We start from the raw sequence: 17,541 nt of genomic DNA, 5'->3' as shown, positions 1-17,541 counted from the left end.
CTGAAGTGGAATACCACAATACAACATTAACAAGACTAGTGTTTTGATGGTATTAAACTGTGTAGCACATTTACATGGGAACACAATCAGAAATCCAGAATAAGTATCCACCACCGTGCAGGCGTATTGAAACCCACGACTATTCGGTAGTGCCTCAATGGAATCAATCTGGCATATCTGCCACGGCAACTTTCCTCTCCCTTACTGACCTCAGACAGTCTGCAGAACAGGTCTCTGTTGTGTGTGTTGACAAATAGGACATTGAAAAATAGCTGTTTTTATCTAGTGGATTGTGCATATTCCTAATCTCTGCCCACCTGTTAGTGGACTTCTCTCCCAGTTTTCAGCATTTTTGGTGATCCCACTTAGTCACCCCCGCCAAGTCAGAATGCTGTGGTGCTACTTCTGCCTCTGAGATTTTTCCCTTGTCGTCTGCAAAGGAATTAAACCACTGTTCTAGTGAGTCGGTGGAACAGTGGGCATCTACATGATATACAGTGATAGTACTTTCCAAAATTTCTTGCCACAATTCTTTGCCCCACACCTCCTTAGAATGTATTTGACAGTTATGTGCAAGCCACATGGGGAGCCAGGTCGCTAGCCTATTGGCAACAGACTCAGTATAATGTGGCATTTCCCAGGTAATTCTTGTTTTAGAGCTTGATATTCAGCGTACCATTCCGCGTACTGACTACTCTTCTCTTCTCCCATAGTGGAAAGCAGCTTTTTGGTTATATGATTATATGACACTGCCTTCCACTGCCTCTTGGTCCCCACATACTTGGCTGAACCATCAGTGAACCATACATGCTCATGGTGACTCTTTTACCTCTGGCACCACCTGTAACACCTCTTCATTCCGCATGGGGGACTGTGCCACCTGCTCATGCTGGTCTGTGGTTCCTGCTGGCCCCACTCATTCCCTGTCCTGTATGTACCATTTCCACTTAATGACACTTGCTTTCTGTGCATGTCCTATTCAGTGAGTTTTGGGTGAACTCATCACCCACTGCATTATCGGTATCTCAAGTCTCAGAATCACATCATGCCCTATTGTTATTTTCTCAGTATCCACTAGAGTCCAATAACATGCCAGTGACTGCTTTTCAAAGGGAGCATATTGATCTCCAGCGCCTGGTAACTTTTTTGTCCAGAAACCCAGGGGCACCCTCTTTCTTCTGTTTTTGCCACATACTCCAATTTGCATATCAGCACCACAAGCAGGGAACCCTCTGACGGCCAAGGTAGAAGGCCACAAATGCTGTTGGAAAATGGGTTATTGGTAAGGGCAGGTAAGTACCTACACTTAGCAGCAGGCCACTAACATCCACTTAGGTCCAGTTAGATCTCAGTAAATTAAACCCAGCTCAACTGTTGGTAGCTTGGCAACGAGCGACAAGGCTTAACTTAGGAGACAGAGTGTAAAGCATTCAAATATCACAAAACAGTAATTAAATAAAACACAGGAAACAGTTAAAAAATCCAAAATCAATTTATAAAAATAGATTTTATCTTTAAAATTACACAAAAACAAATACAATCGGATAAGGGGAACCCGAGATATGAATTTAAAAATAAATTATTGTTTTCTAGCGCATAGAAACAAAAAGCGCAAATCTGGTCATCTGGTCGCACCTCGACCGGGGCAAAGTCAAAGTTTAAGGCCTACTGCGATGGAGCCCGGCTCGGCTACAGCCCGTGGGAGGCCTCAGTCAAAAGTTTACCTTAGGACTTAGTCGTTTTTCTGAAGATTTTCTTCACCGGGACGAACCTGCCAGTCCAATCCGACCTCCTGGAACTCTTCGGCCCATATTTATACTTTTTGACGCTAAACTGCGCTAACGCAGTTTAGCGTCAAAAAATTTAGCGCCGTCTAACGCCATTCTGAAGCGCCATGCGGGCGCCGTATTTATGGAATGGCGTTAGCCGGCGCAAGCAGACCGGCGCTGCCTGGTTTGCGTGGAAAAAAACCACGTAGACCAGGCAGCGCCGGCGTTGGGAAAAAATGACGTTAGGGCATCTTAAAATGGGGCAAGCCAGGTTGAGGCAAAAAAATCGCCTCAACCCGATTTGCGCCATTTTTTTACGACGCCCAGACGCCATTTCATGACTCCTGTCTTAGTAAAGACAGGAGTCATGCCCCCTTGCCCAATGGCCATGCCCAGGGGACTTGTGCCCCCTGGGCATGGTCATTGGGCATAGTGGCATGTAGGGGGGCACAAATAAGGCCCCCCTATGCCACCCAAAAAAAAGTAAAAAAATATAAAAAATAATACTTACCTGAAATTACCGGAATGTCCCTGGGGTGGGTCCCTCCATCCTTGGGTGTCCTCCTGGGGTGGGCAGGGGTGGCAGGGGGGGTCCCTGGGGGCAGGAGAGGGCACCTCTGGGCTCTTTTTGAGCCCACAGGCCCCTTAACGCCTACCCTGACCCAGGCGTTAAATAGTGGCGCAAATGCGGGGTTTTTTGACCCGCCAACTCCCGGGCGTGATTTTTTCCCGGGAGTATAAATACGACGCATTTGCGTCGCCGTCATTTTTTTAGACGGGAACGCCTTCCTTGCATCTCATTAACGCAAGGAAGGCGTTCACGCAAAAAAATGACGCTATTTGCCAATACTTTGGCGCTAGACGCGTCTAACGCCAAAGTATAAATAAGGCGTTAGTTTTGCGCCGAATTTGCGTCGAAAAAAACGACGCAAATTCGGCGCAAACGGAGTATAAATACGGGCCTTCCTTCGGATACGCATCGCTGGAGCCCTCGGTGGAGATTTTTACCTTCGGACTTAGTCGTTTTTTGAGGTGAAAATCCTTTGACGGGGGCAAACCTGGATCTTGATTTGACGTCCTTGGAGCCCTCCTCAGATACGCTGGCTGGGAGGTCCCGGTCAACTTCCTACGTTCGGACCTAGGGGGTTATTACAACTTTGGAGGAGGTGTTAATCCGTCCCAAAAGTGACGGTAACGTGACGGATATACCACCAGCCATATTACGAGTTCCATAGGATATAATGGACTCGTAATACGGCTGGTGGTATATCCCTCACTTTACTTTCACTTTTGGGACGGATTAACACCTCCTCCAAAGTTGTAATAACCCCCTTAGTCTCTTTTCTAGAGATTTTCTTCTGTGGGACGAACCTGCAAGTCAGGCCGGGTCACGGTTGAGGCAAGCCGGATAGAGTTGCCGGTGCGGGTTGGTCCCTCTATGGAGCTTTTTTCCAAAAGTTCTCCAAAGTTCTCCAAACTTCTGGATCTTCTTCCAGATGTTCCTTTGAGGTTCTTTTGGGGTCCACAGCTCACCCCAAGTTTCCAGAAGCTCTCAGATGCTCCTTGGGGGTGTGGACTACAACTCCCAGAATGCACCTGGCGCAAACTCCTTTTTGGCCACTGGACAGTGATCAGCTGGTTGGTTTCTTCAGGAGTTGGTGCAGGGGACTCTGGTTAGCAATATTTCACCTGTAGCAAACAGGGAGTCCCTCCTTGAACCAGTTGAAGCCAGGCAAAGAAGTCCTTCTTGTGGTGAAGCCCAAGTGTGCAGCTGGTGCAGTCCTTCAGAGTGCAGGGTCCAGGTGCAGGCCAGGGGTCCAGCAGGGCAGTCCTTCTTCTTCTGTAGTTCTTCCTGGTAGGGATCTGGTAGGGAACTGAGGTGTGGGTGCAGGTCTGCCAGTTTTATCCCTGCTCCTGGGTGAAAAACAGGGGGGTCCTGGTTCTTCAATCAGGTGCAGAGTCCTTCCCCCTGTGATGACCACTTCCAGGGAAGTGTGGCAAAAATCAATCCCAGGGAGCAACATTCCTCAAAAATCCATCATGTTTGAAACTGGTTTTTGGAGGTTACATCTGGCTGAGCTCATCCACTGCTGTGTCTAAAAATCCTAAACACACCCCTCTCCTGCCCTCTCCTAATCTAATCAAGGGGGCACCTAATTGTCTGGGTTTGCAGGATGTGAGGGTGTTGCTGGGTTGCTCCAAATGTCCTTCTCTGCCTTTGAAGACCGTTTGGCAGCCCTCCCCCTTCCTGCCTCACCATCTGCTGAGGGGAGATCTCCTCCCACAGGCACATCTCTTTGTGTGGAGCCAGGCCACTTCACACCTCATCAAGGCAGCCTGGCCTGGCTGTCAGAGGCTGGTGAATCAGAGCACAGCAGCAAAAACACTGCAGGGCTGAAGTTGCAACTTTTCAGGTAAAGTTTAAAACTCTTTACCTGAATAAGTTATATTAAATCCCACAACTGGAAGTTGTGGGATTTATTATCACAATTAATTTGATACCAAATTTCTGGTATCTGTTACCTAAGGGGACTTTAAAAATTAAAATAAAGTCTCCTCATTCTAGCCTATGGAGGCCATTCACTACAATGAGGGAAAAACGAATTTGGCAGTTTTTACCTCACCAGGGCTTTTAAAACTATTTTTATAAAGTCCCTGCTTATAGTTACATGGCACCCAGCCTTAGGGGCACATAGTGCACACCTTAGGGGTGACCTATATGTAAAGATAAGGTAGTTTAAGACTTTGGAACTACTTTTAATTCCAAAGTCGAATTTGCATATAACTTTAATTTAAAAGCAGCCAGCAAGGCAGGCCTGCCTTTAAAATGACACTGGGCACCTCAGCAGTGCACAAACTATGCTGGGGTCCCTAAACCTACACGCCCTACCATATACTAGGGACGTATAGGTAGGTTGACTTAGCCAATTATAATTAGCCTAATGTTCACACTGATTTTACACAGAACACAGGCCCTGGGACTGGTTAGCAGTACTCAGGGCACCATCAGAGTCAGGAAAACACCAGCAAAAAGTGGAAAATGGGTGCAAAAAGTTAGGGGGCCTCTGCAATCAGCCCTGTTCTCTCACACATGGGATCAAACTTCTTCTGGGCAGTGCACCTGCTCCACAAGTGAGTTCCTGTTTTAGTGCCAAGCTAGTCTTTTATACCTTAAACAAGCTAGGAGAGCATTCTAGAATGCCCTCCCCTCGGTTACGAAATCAAGCGCTGGCTGTACTTGGTCTGAGTTGAAAACACGCAAAAGAACTGGACGAGCCCCAGTGTGAATTCCAGAGACATAGCTGTACCTTTCTCTGATGAAAACATCCCCAGCCTGGTACTCTCTTATCATGTCCGCATCCCCCATAATATGTTCCAACACAGTATGACCCTGTTCTGGTGAAAAAAGCAAAACCACGTTCTGTGTGAGAAACAAGCTCTGTGTGGAAAAACCCTACGTTGCCACTGTGATGGCGACTGAAGCTAAGTGGAGTCAATGGTCGAGATGGAGTCGGTGGTCAAATACACATAGTATTACATTATCGTATAAGACTGCCTGCCAAACTCTAAATAATGGCTTATCGCCTGATTTACAGTTTGGCTGATAGGTTACTCCATCTGTAATGTGATGGAAATCTCGTCTGTAGCATTACAGGTGCATTAAATACATCCAATTGCACTTGTAAAATGGCAAATGGTATATCCGTTAAGTTTATGAGGGATTTATCCGTCTTACAATCTCTAAATCAAGCCCTTCATCTCTTTTTTAGAGCTTAAAAACTTCTAGTGGGAGAAGCCTACAGCCTGTATGTGGTGATAATGACAAGAATCAACTTGCTTGAAGCAGGATTTATTGAGTAAACAGATGCCGCGTTGGAGCACAGAAACCTCCGCTCAACATTTTGCCACCACCAACCGTCAAGTCCATCTTCAGGCGTCACCCATTTCGAATGCCGTCTCTGCTAGAACTCGCACAAGCTCAGCTGAGACCGCACACGAAGATCGATCCTATTACATTATCCTTTCCATTTCATAACTACAAAGTTAACATTAAAGATAAAAAACAAAATGCAGAAAAATAAATAAAACTTAATCTCATTAATGCATGAGAAACAATTAGTACAGTACAAATATACACCCAAGTGAGCAATACAGTGCAAGCTAAAGTAACCGGAAAATCAATATGAATGGACATGAATCTTAAGGATGTACTATTAAACATATGCAAACAAAATGCAGACAACACACTAGTAATAGTAGATAAAATCAATTAACCCAGAAGTTATTGGCGATACCTCAGGGGTAAAGAGATAGAACGTTTACTTCTGCAAGGAACACCCTGAGCTTTGAGTAATGAGTTATCTGAATGATCAATAGAAGTTGAACTGTCAACATCCCTATCATCAATATTACTCCCTACTGTCCCTTTTAACTTGACTTCTCTTGCCTTGTTCATCCAGTGCTTTTTGTCAACACAAATGGCATTTTCACAAACTTTGGCAACCACTTTAGGTTCACTATATTTTGAAAGCCCTTTTTTTACGAGTAAGGGAGTTCTTATACGCACAACATCACCCACACTAAAAAGTTGAGAAGTAACTTTTTTCCTAGAATCAAAATAATGTTTCTGATATTCCTGTGAGCTCTCAACATTCCTACGCACCACTTCATCTATCCCTTCAATGACATCCATCTTCACCAATTTGGACATCCATCCTCGACACATTTTTGTTGAGCGTTTCCTACCTCCTAACAACTCAAATGGGGATACCTTAGTCGTGGAATGCAGAGTGCTACGGTAAAACTATAACATAGAACGTACAGCATTTTGGACGACACAACCATTAGCAACAGCACATTGTACACAGCTGTTTAAAACACGATTAATTCGCTCAACAAGACCATTGGTTTGTGGGTGGTACAAGGAGATTCTACAATGCGTAATTCCACCTTGTTTAAAAAACTTTGAAATTCAGAGCTGACAAACTGAACACCATTGTCTGACACAGGGGATGAAGGAAACCCTTCCCTTAGGAAAACATCCTTCAGAAAATCCACAATATTCTTGGAAGTAGGTTCACTCATGAAACGTACTTCAGACCACTTAGAATAATAGTCTATGACTACCACAGCATACCTTGACGTAAAAGGTAGAATGTTGAAGGGGCCAACCTAATCAATTCCTATCTTTTGCCACGGTCCTGTTGGATAATCAATGGTCTGCATGGGTGAGGTTCTAACCATGAACCTATTCTCAGCATAGGAACATATCACACAATCATCCACTAAATCTTCAACCAACGTATCCATATTAGGCCATCAGAACACCTCACGCAACCTGCGTTTGGTCAATGTCTTTCCCAAATGTCCTTCGTGCGCTCCCTGTATCAGTTTGGTTCTCACACCCTCTGGACGTACTAGTTTCCTACCACGCATGAGTATTCCATCTTCAATGAATAACTCATTTGGAACCTTAACATAAGATTGAAAGTGGTAAAAAACATTCTTTTCTCTGGGCCAAGCACCTTTCACATATTTCATCACTTGAAGCAAAACTTCATCCCTCGCCAATTCTGCTCTCCATTCTTTCTCACTAATGGCGCTCATTTTTTCTACATCAATTGAAGCTATAAAACAGCTCTCCTGTTCTTCATCCTCAACAATTTGTTCATCCGTCTCCTTAATCGGAAACCTAGACAAATAATCTGCTCTACCATTTTTACTGCCAGGAACAAATGTTATTGGTAAGTCATATTGCAAAAGCTTAGTTGTAAATCTGGCAGTAACAAGGGGTTTGATCGTTAATTTTGTCTCCTGAAAGAATAGCAATTAACGGACTGTGGTCACTACGTAGTTCAAAATGGCTACCCCAAACATAGGGGTGAAATTTTCTGATCACCCACCAACAAGCCAATAATTCTTTCTCAATTACAGAGAAATAGATTTTAGAACCTCTTAGTACTCTAGACGCATAACCTACAGTGCTTTCTGCACCATCCTTAGCTGAAAATATGTCAACTGTGGATATAATATACAGATTACATTGAATGCACTGTACATAGACCTAAATTGTAAACTTAAATGTAATGTTAAACAATAGAAGCGATTATAAATTAAATTTAACCAAAATTTATTTTTTAAAAGAAACACAACCGAGTGAATACAGTGTATTGCAAACAAATATTTTGTAAATCTTTTATAATTTGTCCATCAGATAATCCTTTTGACTTCCACCAATAGGTGTGCATATCACTGTGCAGAGAATATATGACCACAAGAGGATACGCATGTTCCATATCATTTGCCATGCACACCCCAACATCGCAGTTGAAAAATGACAAACTCACCAAACGATGTCTGTCTAGCAGTCAGACTTGTGGAGAGGAAGAAAACAAAGAAAAAAAACTGTTGAACACACCCACCACCCCATTTCTCAGTCCACTGGGAGCTTCGCTGACTGGCAACACCTCACATTGTCATGAACTTCCTCACGATAGGACAGAGACTCCGTTGCCACGAGGGTAGAGAAACCCGCAACTGCCTCCTGAAGGTAAGACTCTCCGCCTAAACAACCAAGGTTCCTTTTTTTTGTAGAAATAGACTCGACGTGGGTCCTGCGGCATCTGTAACATCCTCCCAACTCATCGCCATTAATTGTGGTGATAATAACAAGAATCAACTTGCTTGAAGCAAGATCTATTGAGTAAACAGATGCCGCGTCGGAGCACAGAAACCTCAGCTCGACATCTTGCCCCCACCAACCGTCAAGTCGGTCTTCATGCGTCACCCATTTCGAATGCTGTCACTGCTAGAACTCGCACGAGCTCAGCAGAGATCGCACACGAACATCGAGACTATTGCACTGTAGCTGAGCAGGTCGCACCACAACTGGATATCTTAGATTCACAAGCCCGCTGAAGTATTATTTCAGGCTACAAAAATCTCTGAGCTGGACCAACCTACCTTGGGTGGATAGACTTAGGTGGATAGTCTTTGGAAGGGTTAGGCCCAGTCCTTTGGAAGCTGAAATCTTTCTAATTCCCAGCTATTTCTTTTTTTTGGAACAGGTCACCCTGGTAAATTTTAAGGCCCTCAGGACTCAAAGACAGCACTTAGAATCAAGGATCCACTCTAGTGAGGCCACCAGCACAGTCTAGTCAGGGTCAACTTGTCACTAGCCAACTAGTCATGCTAGGAAAAGGCATTTTGAAGTTTAGCATGTCTCTCGAGCCACACAAGAGGTCAACTAGTCCACTTCTCAGTCCTGAGTATAGGGGGAAGAAAGTCCTGTCCCTTCGGTCCAGCCCTCCAAATGTCACATACAGCAGGTCCACTCATCTTCTATTCTTTTGCAGGTCCCAATGTGTTTTGATGATCTAGGGGTGAGGTGTCACTTTGGATGAATATGCTAGCCAGTGCGTAGGAATGACTCCTGGAAACTTCTGTGAGATCAAGACCTTCTTGATTCATGCATATATATTCCTATGAATTACAGTATTAGTGTTCAAACATATCAATGTTTTATTAATAGATAAGGTTGTTGTTTTACAGTGCTTCAGAGCTTCCAGTAGTTTTAATATATGCATCCTAATTCTGAAAGTTCAAGTAGGCCCAGATGCAATGTAAGTCAAGGTTGAACATGTGCACATTTCAAAGATATGCAGCCTCGCTTTTAAACCTAAAAGTGGAAGCTAGATGTTAGAAGAATAATGTGCCTCATTTTTTTATCAAGAATATTATATTCTCCCCAAGAATGTTCTGCATTTCCTTGAGAAGTTCCTGCCACATGCTCATTAAATATTTTTTTGCTGAAAACAAGTTATATTTAAGTTCTATTCACATATATTGAGAGAAAGCATTCATATAAATATAGATCTGAACAAAAGCTTATGTACTTTAGCTTCTAACATCCAGCGGATCTTTCCTAGCCAGGGGTCTGATCAGTTGAAATAAAAGTTGTCGGTTGAGGGTGGATGTGAGCCCATCTCAATCACAGCCGCAATCCCTGTAAATGTGTTTCAAAAAAAGTCATTAAATGAATCTGTTCTTAACCCTCTGATAGTTTGGCACAAAAGCAGTCAGGCTTAACTTAGAGGCAATGTCTAAAGTATTTATGAAGTATACGAACAGTAATAAAGTGAAAACACAACACTAGAAAAATCCCAAACCAATTTAGGAAAATAGGGCCAGATGTAGGTAGCTGTTTGCATGTCGCAAACTGCGAAAAACGCAGTTTGCGCCATGCAAACAGCCTAACGCGATGCTCATCCTCAAATTGCGAGTCGGTACCAACTCGCAATTTGAGAATGCGAATCGCAAATAGGAAGGGGTGTTCCCTTCCTATTTGCGACCGCATCGCCATGCTGAGTTGCTTTGTGACCGCGAATGCGGTCGCAAACCAACTCGCAGTTACCACCCACTTGAAGTGGGTGGTAACTCATTCGCAAAAGGGAAGGGGTCCCCATGGGACCCCTTCCCCTTTGTGAATGCCTTAAAAAACTTTTTTTCAGAGCAGGCAGTGGTCCTATGGACCATTGCCTACTCTGAAAAAAACGAAACCAAATGGTTTCGGAAGTTTTTCTTTTTGCAACTCGTTTTCCTTTAAGGAAAACGGGCTGCAAAAAGAAAAAAAAAACTGCTTTATTAAAAAAGCAGTCACAGACATGGTGGTCTGCTGTCTCCAGCAGGCCACCATCCCTGTGAGTGCAGGGACTCGCTATGGGGTCGCAATTTGTGACCCACCTCATTAATATTCATGAGGTGGGTCTTTGCGACCCCATAGCGAGTTGCAGAAGGTGTCTGAGACACCTTTCTGCATGTAATTTTGCGAGTTTCAAATTGTGAGTCGGTATGACTCGCAATTTGCAAGTCGCAAAATTTTACTTACCTACATCTGGCCCATAGAGTACATTTTATTAAATTACTTGACACTAAAATAAAAACAATCAAATTAGTGGAACAGTAGTTATGATTTTTTAAAGTTTAAAGTGAAAAATGTTGCCTAAAAGATTAAAGTGCCAAACAGGGGAACTAGGGCAAAGTTGAGCGTTACAGTCGACCCCAATTGGGCACGGTTAGATGCAACAGTATACTGGGCCTGATCTCACCTTACCTAAATTTTGAGGAACAATGTCTGAGAAGGTGAAATTCAACAGGGAAAGACAGCCTGTAGTGATGGAAGATAAGGATGTGTCGTCATCAAGAAGGAGCTGGTTGAAGTTGCAGTAAAGATTCCTACACTCAGACTTAGGACCTGATGAAGAGTTTGGCAAAGGGGTTACTCCGTCACAAAAGTGACAGATAGCCTTTCTGCTGTATTGCAAGTTCCATAGGCTATAATGGAATAGAAATACGGCAGACGGGATATCTGTCACGTTTGTGACAGAGTAACCCCCTCCACCAAACTCTAAATCAGGCCCTTAGTCTCTTTTTTGGAAGTCAAAATCTCCAGCAGGATGAAGCTTCAGGCTGTAGCCAATGAGGTCTCTATGACGTTGAATGCTCTCTCTGTGAGGAGACACTGAACAGGATTTACTGCTGTGTGGAGAAGAACGTGGTGGGAGCTGCCACAACATTTAGGCCAACTGGTGATGCACCTTGGGTGGATCAGTCAACCTTGGGTGGATCAGTGAGCAGATAGGCCGTGTTCTACTCTGGCTTCTCATTGTACTTTTTGCCACAATTTTGTTTTAAGTCCTAATTTGTGCAATTGGGTAATCTGGGTACCGGCAGCACCACTTCCAAATGTTCAGGACTGGAGAGGAGCCAATTAGAGAGTCAGGACTCACTCAGGCTGGGCCCAAGTGCTCCCTCAAGATAGAGCCTTTTATGTCTCTGAGGCTCTGATAAAGAGGCCAGTCAACTAGCCCATGAAATCATTCTGGAAGTCCTGAGTTCAAGTAGAAGAGCAGGTCTCAAGCAGCAGGTCTGACTTCTGGCGGCACAGGGCAGGCATCAGGGAGCAAAGCAGTCCTTGGTGCAGTGAGGCAGTTCTCTGAAGTGCACAGCAGGTAACAGTGGCAGACAGTCCTCCGGGAGACCTTTCGCAGGTACAGGAGAGAATTGAAGAATGTGCTCTTTTTCAGACCTGGTGCCCACTTTGAAGTGGGAGGAACTTTCTTGAGGCTTCACCCCACAAGCATATCTGGAATTTTCTGCCTCCCTGCCCTGGTTCCAGTCTGTCTGTAAGCACAATAGGCTAGATTGAAGTTCTTTGTGTGTGCGTGTGTGAGGAAGAGCCTTTTGAAGTGTAAGTTTGTCTGCTCACAGCTCTTCTCATCCATCCTGCCTGAGATGGCCCCTTGAGACACATCTAGTCCCTCTATTGTGTTGCTATCTTGGAGAAATATCCAAAGGTCAACTGCCACTCACACCTAGTCATGAGATCCAGTAACAGGCTGTAGGCACAAAATGGTTAGGGCAGACAAAAGACAACTTTTTAAAGGTCTCAAAATCCAGCTTTACCATTAAAGTGGATTTTAAATTGCACTCACCCCGATTTTCCTAACTGCTCCCAATCAAAGTTAACACATATTAGATATAGTGAGGTAACCCGGTGTTATCCTATGGGAGAGATGGGCCTCACAGTAGTGAAAAACAGATGTGTGAGTTCTTCACTTCCAAGACATGAAAAACTTCAAAGTACATGTTCCACTTTTTAAATACACTGTACCCTGTCCTATGGGCCTTTTAGGGCCTACTTTAAGGGGTATTTCTATGTGTTAAAAATAAGGGATTTTAGGCTTGGCAAAGGGGTAATTTTGCCAAGCCGAATTTGCAGGTTAAAACTGCTGGTAGGCCTGAGAGATGTTCCAAAGGGCTACTTAAGTGGGTGGTACAATAATTGCTCCAGGATTTTCACATTGATGGTCATCATGGACAGCTGTGGTGTGAAGACATCACTTGGCAGCTGTGAAGAGCCTAAAATTTATGTATCTTCACCTTGATGTCAGGAGTAGTACACTTTGATGCAAGTTAATGGTCCAGAAGGTGGGAGGGACTACTTTTGGGGATCAGGATTCACTTCAGCTGCATGGCTTAGGCAGGACCAGGCAGGTCAAGTTGGTGCTGGCCAGCTGCACAGTTGCAGGGAGGCCACTGAAAGCTTGTTGTTTTCTTGTTGCTGACAGGTAGTCAGCTAACTGATCCTTGGAGTCACTTCTTGGAACCCTGGGTTCAAGGCAAGAAGGTCTAGTCTTCTTTATCCAGACAGCATGGCAGTCCTCCTTCTGTGTCTTTCACAGGCCAAGGAATGTTCTGATGTTAGTTTCTGAAGTTGCCACCTTTATTTCTAGTGTCATACTTTTTGTGGAGGAATTCCATTGTCAACTCCCCTAACTTGGTTCTGGTTAGTTCTTCACTTGGTCCTGGCTCCAAAGTACCTAGGTGGCAAAGACAATGGCAGTCCTGATGTCACATTCTTTTGTGATTGCAGCAGGCATGGCCCTTTGAAGTTCATTCAGGGAGGATTACAGTTCTTCTCAGCCATCCTGACAGGAAGATCCTCTCCCTCCACACCTATGCCTCCTTTGTCTCCATGTCTGGAAGAAACACACCACCCACAACATGAGAGCTTTTCACAGTCATGTGACCATGGATGATTCATGGTACACCAATTAGAGTGAGCCATCTATTGTATTACTTGGAGGGGACTTAAGTGGATCTTTACATATGGTCTATCATGAATCATCTTCTTCAGGCACATTTTATTCATGCACGTTTAATATATTGTGAGTTTTATGAATTCTGAACCATTAGCCCTAAGTACCTTTCTATGTTTGAAAGACTGACTGATGGGAGATTGTACACTGCAGAATGAGAATGCATTGTATGGTACAGGTTGTTTTAAATAGACATTGTTCCAAAACATAGATGTAGCTTTCGTTTCAGAATACATCATGTTTTGGCCACTGTGTAATTTGTTCAACCACTATTGCAACAGTACAATTGTATGTATTTATTTTTATCATTTATCCTGTTGAGGCTGGATTTTTCCAACCTGGCCCATATTTTTATCCAACCTTTATATTTTACATTACGGGCTAAATAGAGATTTTAGTACCACAGTCACATTTATTTGTAAACTTGAAGCAATCTGAGGACACACTGTTTACTGTGGATGGTTCCTCTTCGTACGTACATTTTTAACACACTCTTCCAAGATGAGTGCCTTTTGATCACTGAGCCCCTTCGCATGGTGCATTTCATTTTTTAGGATACACTTGGGTACCTCCTTGCTTTATGTATACTGAGAGTGGGACTCTCCACATTGCGTATTTAATTTTTTTAGGAAACACTCTGACGCCTCTTTGGTGAAGACCGCAGTGTTGGTTTTCATACTAAGAGTGATACTTTGTAACCACCTGGGGATAGTGAGTTACTCTCTTTCTACTCTTTGTCCGTCTTCAAGGTAGGAATCATCTCCGGGTTTTCTTGAGAACTATTGAAGACAGATTGATACATTGGTACATTTGGCTGTTTCCCCTTGCCCAGATGAAAAAGGTTTTTCTTGATGGCCTAGCAACTTTGTATTTATGTGCACACTTACATGTCTTTTTGGCAGTGCAGTGATCTTACTTAATTATTGTTCTTTCTGTGCCTCTTCACTTTAAAGATAGGAGCAGCTCCGAGTACAAGGACTTCACTTGAGTGGTAAGAGAGGTTTTTTTTCCCTTATTGATGGTGTTTGAATGTGCTCTGCAACATCATTACTGATTTTTTATTTGATCAACTTGCAGGAGAAGTCAAACTTTTTCTGTCTTCGTTGGATCTGTTTGATCCTGTAGAAGAGCTCCAGATTACTATGTATGCAATTAATTTTCTCTAGCAGTAAGAGAGGTTCTTTTACCCGTGTTTAGAGCAGGCCTGGGTGGAGCTCACAGAGTTCCGCTCCCCGGAATTCCACAGAGTTGATTTAAAACTCTGTGGAATTTCAAGAAGGGCGGAGTTCCATCAGCAGCAGAGTGACACCCAGTCATGAATGCACCAGACCTCTGAAATGCTAAGCAGGGTCGGACCTGGTCATCCAGGAGTCAGGTCCTAGGCAGTGAAAGCTGCAGTTTCAGGCCTTTTGTGCACCGGCCTGCCCCATGTGCACTGCCCAGGGGGCAGGCCGGTGCTCAGGACTGGGCAGGCCGGTGCACAAGAGGCCTGAAACTTAGTTTTTGCTGCCTCCAGCACTGGCCTGAATTCAGGCCAGGGCAGTAGGCACTAAAAGCTGCCATTTCAGACCTCTTATGCACCTCTGTGCACAGAAGAAGAACAAGCATTTGCAATGCAATAAGCCTCACATTTTCTTGATTTAGAGCTATTAGCATTGTAAATTAAGAACTGGACTTTTCTTTCCACAAAAATTAGTTAACCTACCTCATTGTTGGAAAATGGGTAATTGGTAAGGGCAGGTACGTACCTACACTTAGCAATAGGCCACTAACCTCCACTTAGGTCCAGTTAGGTCTCACTAAATTAAACCCAGCTCAACCCTTGGTAGCTTGGCAACGAGCGTCAAGGCTTAACTTAGGAGACAGAGTGTAAAGCATTCAAATATCACAAAACAGTAATTAAATAAAACACAGGAAACAGTTTAAAAATCCAAAACCAATTTATAAAAATAGATTATATTTTTATCCTTAAAATGACACAAAAACTAATAAAATCGGATAATGGGAACCGGAGATATGAATTTTTAAAGAATTATTGTTTTTTAGCGCCTAGAAACAAAAAGCGCCAATCGGGTCATCTGGTTGCACCTCGACTGGGGCAAAGTCAAAGTTTTAGGCCGACCGCGATGGAACCCTGCTCGGCTACAGGCCGCGGGAGGCCTCGGTTAAAAGTTTACCTTCACACTTAGGGGGTCATTCTGACTTTGGCGGGCGCCGGAGGCCGCCCGCCAAAGTCCCGCCGGGGGATTTTCCCCCGGCGGTGATAATCCGCCAGGGCAGCGCTGCCCTGGGGATTATGACCCCCTTACCGCCAGCCTGTTTCTGGCAGTTTACACCACCAGGAAGAGGCTGGCGGTAAGGGGTGTCCTGGGGCCCCTGGGGGCCCCTGCACTGCCCATGCCACTGGCATGGGCAGTGCAGGGGCCCCCTAACAGGGCCCTGGCCTGCTTTTCACTGTCTGCAACTGCACCCGTCGCACGGCCGCAACACCGCCATGTCCATTAGGAGCCAGCTCCTGTGTTGCGGCCTCATTCCCGCTGGGCCGGCGGGCGCAAACATGGTTAGCGCCCGCCGGCCCAGCGGGAATGTTGGAATGGGGGCTGCGTTATTGCGGCCACATGGCGGTTCCAGCCTGCCGCCCGCCAAGGTTGGAATCACCCCCTCAATGCCAAATTTTGTGCAGTCCGGAGTCCGGTACAGCGCGGATAAATGCAGTTGGACTAAGGTAGTTTCCAGGGGAAGCGGCAGGGTGCACAAGACCATATTTTGTAACTGCTGCATTTTCATTGTATTACCGCTCAAAGGGAAAGTGCAAACTGGTGACGAGGCGAGCAAGGTATGGCTTAGGAGCTTTGGCGTCAGTAACAACAGCAGAAGATGGCACTAAAAAATGGGAGGATTTCAGGTGAAAATTGGGAAAATTGGGTAAACATTAAGGCTCGCCCTCTGGGCGGAGGAACATTGGTGAAGCGCTCCGCGAAGAACCTAAGCTGCAGTGACCCCGCAGTCCGGCGGTTCCGAATAGGACTGGGAAAAATAAGCGACAGAGCGGCTAGTGGCAGCACGGTACAAACGGCGATGCGTGATGCTGGCAGTAAGATGAAATCTAAAACACAACCGCAACCTGCAATTATGAAATACCTTACCAGGGGAGCACAGGATAAGGGAATTGCGGGATCGCATCAACAACCTGATACCAGGAGCAAAGATGCAATGAAGAAGTCAGAAGTGATTGAGGTGGTACAGGGTGTTATTCAAAACAGAGAAGGGTTGGAAAACAGCCCTGTTTACAGGGATGAAGCTCAATCAGAGATGGAAAATCGTCTGCCAAACAAATGAGCCAGACGGATATGCAGGAGTAACAGGGCTAGCTGCTGGTATATAGTTAAAGCACCTAAAGGATATAAGGGGAGTGGGCAATCTGATAGAAGTGGACTTAATAAAAGACGGCAAGAGCCAGGACCCTGCCATATGGTAAGTCTCAGATAAGCAGGTGTTAGATCAGACAATAGGCAAGGCCAAAGTGACTCAGAAATGTATGGAATGGGCAAAGGAAGGAAGGGATACGATTTACTCCCTCACCGAAGACTCAGAAGTTAATAGCAATGGTAGTACACAAAGCGAGGAAGAAGATCAGATCTTTTCTGACCTGGGGGACAGCCTATCGCTTGCTATTGGCCCATCGGTTAAACAGCAACATCGGCATCAAAAATTATTTAAAGCGAGACTTGGGTCAGCAGCTGGGACAGCAGTAAATACATCAACCCTCAAATGGGATTACTCAGGAATCAGCCCCAGTGGTCAAGAGAGAAGCCTTGATTCTCCTACATTATCAAATGACCCTGAAGATGGAAGCAGGAGAGACAATACCATGGGTAGTAGAGAAGAAATGATGCTACAAAAGATCTATGGCACTATAAAGGAAATGGAAATGGAGACTCAAACTGTAAGTCGCAGGGCCAGAATGGCAACCAAACAATTGCAGGTCACAGTGAGAAAGGTTCCCAAGACCTGTGGAGAAATTGAAGAAAAAATGTAATGGAAACCAGAGCCTCCACTTTGGAGGCAGATATTGAGACCATAAAAGATCAGGTGGAAACGCAAGGAGAGCA

The sequence above is a fragment of the Pleurodeles waltl genome, chromosome 4_2 (genome assembly GCF_031143425.1).
Source record: "Pleurodeles waltl isolate 20211129_DDA chromosome 4_2, aPleWal1.hap1.20221129, whole genome shotgun sequence".
NCBI classification, from domain to species: domain Eukaryota; kingdom Metazoa; phylum Chordata; class Amphibia; order Caudata; family Salamandridae; genus Pleurodeles; species Pleurodeles waltl.
The sequence above is the reverse complement of the archived record's forward strand: the minus strand, read 5'-3'. Positions refer to the sequence as shown.